Source organism: Theobroma cacao, chromosome 8 (assembly GCF_000208745.1).
Source record: "Theobroma cacao cultivar B97-61/B2 chromosome 8, Criollo_cocoa_genome_V2, whole genome shotgun sequence".
Classification (NCBI taxonomy): Eukaryota; Viridiplantae; Streptophyta; class Magnoliopsida; order Malvales; family Malvaceae; genus Theobroma; species Theobroma cacao.
Window position 1 is genome coordinate 10361326 of NC_030857.1, and position 6500 is coordinate 10367825.

The 6500-nt window shown below is 32.8% G+C and overlaps 1 long non-coding RNA gene across 1 annotated transcript; it reads left to right on the forward strand.

Moving 5' to 3' along the window:
- LOC108663056 lies at positions 3277 to 6291 on the forward strand. The gene is made up of 4 exons (XR_001928943.1): positions 3277 to 3318; positions 3968 to 4050; positions 4924 to 4989; positions 5863 to 6291. It is a non-coding gene; the product is annotated as an uncharacterized LOC108663056 (long non-coding RNA).

Sequence of the window (6500 nt, forward strand, 5' to 3'; positions counted from 1 at the left end):
ATGTTATTCTAGGTGATTTGATTAAGAAATAATAGTTTTTGGTGTAGGAATTAATGAATTATGGAGAGAAAATTAAGTAGGAAAAATCACAGAGTTAGTGTACCACTGTTGGCTGAAAGTTTCAAGAAGAAAAGTGAAGATAAATTTTGCCTAATTCCGTGTTAATTAGTTGTGCTTGGTGAATTGAGGGATTGGAAAAGAAATGGAGCAAGTTGGAGTGAAATTGGACGCATTGGCCAATTTATCGGATGAAAAATCGACTTAGGCCAATATCGGGTCTAGATGGCTATTCGTGCATTTTTCATTTCATATCATGCATATATATCAAGCCTGAAATAGCTTATGACTGTTAGACACAATTTAATTGGAATATATGTCATGGATTATGGCTAGGTGGTGAATCATTGGATACGGGTAAAGGACTGTACCCGCGGACTGAAAATAGGAGTGTTTCTACTCCTAATATTATGAGTGATCTTATTATCGTCTTAATTATCTATAGTAGTTTTATACAATTGTGTTCTTTTATAGAAAATGGGTTTAAATGGTAAATTGCTATGTTTTAGGAGAAATTGTGATTTTATAAAATGATTTTATAAATTTTCTGAAAAATTGATACTGGTTTTGAAAATAGAGTAATTGGAGACTGCTTGCTTGTGTTATAAATTGTGTTTTAAATTATATGGCTTATAACAATATGTGAGCATGAATGGAAAAGTCGGTATTTGTATCAAAATTATATATACTATGTATTCAACCTTGAGAGGCTAGATTGCGATAAATTGTCATGTCATGCAGATAAGGATTTTATAAATCAGATGGTAGATAAAATAAAGATTAGCTACTGCAGTGGCAGGGTTCCGTGGACCAACCTATTAAAGGGGCACGGTAAACTCCTTTATATTCTCACCTCGGTCGTAGAGGCGCGTAGGGTATCTCTTGAGGTGGGCTTTTTGAGTGCACTTCACGTTAACCACCACGTGAGAGTGAGACTCAGCCAATGCCAAGGAACGACAGTAATGTTCAACGAAAAATGTGTTTTATACGAAATATGAATTTTTAACAGCCTTGACGGTCTCAGTGGGATACCTTGACAAAGGTACCCACGAGAATGATTTTGGCAGGAGCCAAGTTTTGAGAAATTCACGAGCCATATTGATTATTTGGTTGAAATGAATATTCGTGTTGTGAAAAATTTACTGAAATGAACTATTTTTAATTGTCTCCCTTTACTCGCCTTTAGATAGTTTAGATGGTGTTTGTTTACTCACTGGGATTATGTAATCATAATCTCACCCTTCTTCCTATCCATTTTTCAGGCTCAGGACAGTTTGTTGATAGTTGATTAAGACGAGAATTAATCTCGGAGTTTCATCCTAGAAAGTAAGGGTTCGTAGCCCTACACCTTCTTGGTCAGTTAGGGGCTCACGTGTCACTGTAAAAGTAATTTTATACTTCAGTTATCTTATTTAAAGTATGTATGAACATATTTATCTTTTACACCATGTTTTTGACGGGTTTCGATATTTTTGAAGAAAAATGACGAAAATGCCCTTGTGAGCTAGAAAATAATATTTTATTGTTTTGATTTGGAAACGACTTATGATTTCTTGAAATGCAAGATTTAATAATTGTCGCTCACCGGGGAGATGCGAAAGTTGATGCTAAGCCTTGCAGGGTTTCGATCAGCATTCAGGATAACGAGTGCCTATCGAGACGTCGCGACCGTTGTCATGGGCCCGATAGGAGTTTTGGGTAGTGACAGATAAAGCATTTATATTTTCTATTAAAAAAAGAAATAAATAAAAATATATTTATTTTATTTTTTAGTTCTATTAACCTATTTATTATTATTTTCAATTATTTTTAAATTAAATTAATCAAGTAGTCCCAATACTCCACAAAAAGTATAAACTTAATCCCTATACAATAATTGGTGTTAATCGAGTCCTTGTACTTTGTCAATTTGTTAATTTTAGTCTTTAACTCTTTAATCGTTAAGTATACTGATATGGCACTTTGACTAAATTGACGTGGCATTTCCAGCTGACGTGGTGTTGATTTTGTATTGACGTGGCATAATGTCGACATGGTACATACTGACATGGCAAAAATGCTTACTTGGCCCATCATTTTGGCCCTTACCCTTTCCCTCCCTTCCAAATTTGCATTTGTGTTATGGGGCTTCAAGTATATAAATGCCATTTTTTGTCAGGTAAAGCACGATTTGAAGGATCCACATTCTCACAAAAACTCCACTCCTCAAAAACTTCTCTCTTAAAGCACCCAAAAAGCTTCTTTCTTATAACACCCAAAAACGTAAGCTTTTTTTTTTTGTTTTTTTGAAACAAAAGAGATTTTCTTCTTCTATGAGTAAAAAATTGTTCTCATTTAATTACATTTACTTGAAAAGCAGCTATGAAAGTCCCTTGTTAATGACATCCATTGACGGAAAAATGGGTAAGCCTAGAAAAACTAGTAATATGACCGCTAACATTGCTAAGGTTCAAAGTTCAACTTCAACCTTTAAAAGGTGGAGTAGGAAGTGTCCATTTATCAGATATTGTGTAAAGCCCGACTTTATAAAATGCTTGACAGGACATACATGTGATGGATAGCATGTTTGCAAGCTAGGAGAGTCCCGAAAAATTTATAAAATTCGGTATTGTACCTAGAGGTACAACAAAGTTGATTTAAGCCTCGAATTAGATCAAATAGAGATTATAGGGTGAAATTGAAAATTTTACAGTCCAGGAATGATTTAAAATGGTGATTTGAAGTTCGAGGATTAATTTGAAGTCAAACCGAAAATTTCACTATCTAGGGATAAAATGGTAATTTTGCCACTCGAGGACAAAATGAGAAATTTTTTGAAAGATTTTGATCACATTTGACTTATTAGAGTATGATTTGAGGTTGAGAAGTGAAAAGTTATAATCTCGATATTTTTCGGAGCATAGGGGTAAAATGATAATTTTGCCACCTCAAGGGCAAAATTATAATTTTACACACCCAACACTTATTCAGTACATAGATTTTACCCAATATTATCATAGATAATTGAAGGAATTTATATGGTGGAGAGAGAAAGCTTAATAGTTAAGAAATAACACATGGACCAATAATAAAGTGACATGTGTCAAGTTTATAACCATTTATTATTTAACTTTAAATTTAGCACAAAATCAGCCCATTTTCTTCATATGGCCGGCCAAAGGAAAACAAAAGGAAGAACAGAGGAAGAAAAGAAGAACAACAACCCTAGGTGGGAAAATTCAAGGGAAAATTGGTGGATTTCAAGTAATCAAGCAATCAAAGGTAAAATTTCTTGATTTTGACTTGTGATCTACCTTTCCCGTGCATTTATCCTTATTTTCCATGGTTAAATTTCATGTTTTCATGGTGAATTCATGGCTGGCCAAATGGGTATGGAGAGAGAATGATGTTGGATTGATTTGATTTCAAATTATGTTAGTGTTTTTAGTTAGTTAGTGATGTGTAGCAAGAAAAGCCAACAAGAAAAATTCATTTTCTCCTATTACGCATAAGAGGCCGAATTTTCTAGGGAGAATATTGAGGCTGAAATTGATGATATTTCATGATTTTTTTGTGATATATGATGTTTGGTGAGGTTAGAAATTAAATAGGAAATTTTGGTGTGAAAATCTGAATTTTTGCTTAACGTATAGACATGTGTGATTATTGACCCGAGACTGATAAATTGAATCTCAGTCACAGTCACTGAGGTAATTTAGGTATAATTGGAGTGTAGAAAGTGAGAAGAATTGATTTGGAGTTAAATTGGAGATTTTAGTTGATTAGATCGAGTATAGTATGACTTAGGTCGAATATCACATTTAAGCGATTAATCGGACATTTTGCATTCCATATCATGCATTAGTCTAAATTAGTTTAATTTCGATTTAGAACCAATGTAGTATGTTTCTCGATTTTGTATTGTGTCAAGGTGGTGAGTCCTCCGACAAGGGCAAGGAAATTATACTCGAGGATCGATAATTGGAGTACTATAGAAATTCGACTCCTGAAATAGTGAGTAACCTTACTATCGTCTTAATTATCTAAAGTGGTTTTTATCCGATTTTATGATTTTATAGAAAATGAGTTTAAATGGGAAATCTTTATGTTTTATGAACAAAATGTGTTTAAACGAAATGATTTTATAAATTGTCTTGAAATTGAATAATAATTTTGAAAAATAGAGTAATTGGAGACCACTGATATATTGTAAATTTATGATTTGAATAAATGGCTTATGTTAATGTGTTGGCATGACTGGCTGGGTTGTGATTTTTGTGAACTGTATGAATTGTTCTATTTTACATTTGCAGGCTGGGTAGTATTAAATTAACCCTGTCATGCTGTCAAAATTTTATTGTATGGTGGGTATTACTTGCTGCAGTGGGTTGGGTTCTGTGGACTAACCTATTAGAGGGGCATGGAATCCTGACATATTTTACCTCGATTGGAAAGGCGAGTAGGGTAACTCCCGAGGTATAACTTTTAGAGTTTACTTCACGCCAAACCACCACGTGAGGGAGAACTCGATCAACGCTAAGGAACGACTATATTTTCTAAATAAAAAACATGATTTATGAGTATATAACTTTTTAATAGCCTTGGCGGACTCGGTTTGGGATAGCCCTCGGCCAAGGTATCCCTGATAACTAAGTAAGAGAATAATTTTTGGCATGAGCCAAGTTTTAAGAAATTCATAAGCCATGTTGATTACTCGATTTAAATGAATTGAATTTTATTTGGTTGAAATGAGTTGAAGGATGATAAATTAAAGTATGATAATTTATTTTATATGTCTCCATTTACTCGACTGTAGATATTTTAGATGGTATTTGTTTACTCACTAAGATTTTATAATCTCATCACCCTCCTTTCCATCTATTTCAGGCTCAGAATAGACTGTACATAGTTGATCACATCAAGGACTACCATTGGAATTGCATTTTCCAAACTGTAGGTTAACAGTCCTCTTTACTTTTGAATATTCGGGGGTCCTACTTGTTACTGTAAATTAAATTTCATACTCCAGTTATCTGTACTACTGTATATAGGAATTTATTTTGCTTTTACGCTGTGAAAAAATTATTTACGCAGTGTTCTAAAAATATTGTTTTATAAGAAAATATAATATTTTACTTAATATTTCTTTTATTTTTATATTATATCCAAATAAGCATAACTTCGTTTTAAATGAAGATTTTAGACTTTTAAACTCATTTTGATTATGAATTATGTGTTTTGTACTTGTATATTACATTTTAGCCAATTTCAAAATTTTGAAAAAAATGACCAAAATACCCCTGTGAGACGAAAATTATTATTTTATTTGTTTTAAGTTGAAAACAGTTTAAAATCTTTTAGAACGTGGTAATTGGCAACAGTTACTCACAGGGGAAATGATAAGCTGATATTAAAGCCTTGCGAGGTTCCGGTTGACATTCTGGGTAATGAGTGTCGATAGGGGCATCGCAGCTGTTGTCACGGGCTCGAGGGGAGTTCCGGGTCGTGACATATCGGCTTCCAATGATTTCATTAATTGTGTTTGGGGCAGTCAGCCTTGGTTATCTCTTGCAAAGTAGGTTAGTGTTTGGTTCTTGGATTTATATTAATTGCTTAGTTGCAAGTAGATTTTGGGAACTACTTCCACATATTAGACCTTTGTTTCATCTGGGAGTTAATATATCTACATTGAAAATAGAAAATGATAATTTTTTGTTGTTGATTTGATCTGAAAGCTTTATTAGTATTTGTTATGTAACAATTTTAACTTTTATTATAAGATGATTGATAGTAAAATATGTTTTCTTTTGCATTTTTTGTTTTCAGTTCATTTTTAAATTGCTCGGAAGGTTTTCGCAGTTAAGCAATGGTGTTACTTCCAAAGGTGGCATTTGTTCTCAACTTGTAAAGTTAGCTAAAAATTTCAAAGTCATCATATGATTGGAATTAAAACTTGTTTCATTTTAGGAATGGAGATGGAGACTTCTCAAAAAAACCCTATGTTTGCACCCAACCTAGGACAAATATTATTCTTTGTCAAGGATGCCTGTCTTGGCAAGGTTTTAAGGCATGATAAGATCCAAATTTATCACTCTATTTAAGGTGATGGATAAAATTTACCACCCATCGTGATTTTACTATTTTACTTTTTAATTTGATTCAACAATAGTCAAAAGGTAGAATGTTGCTTTTTGTCTTATTAATTGTTATAAACAGGCGAAGAATAGAAAAGGGTTTTATGTCTCTTCATCTTAATGAAAGCGTTCTTGCCATTCAAAAAAAAATGATTAGTTTGTTTTTAAGTTTCATGGATAAATAGGTAAATTCTATAGATGTTTCATTGAATTTGTATAATTGAGATAAAGAAACCTATAATGATTCATTAGAAAGAAATATTATCTAATCTTTGTTTTCACGGCAATGATTGTGTAAAATTTATGTGATACATGCTTATAGCTTTTTTT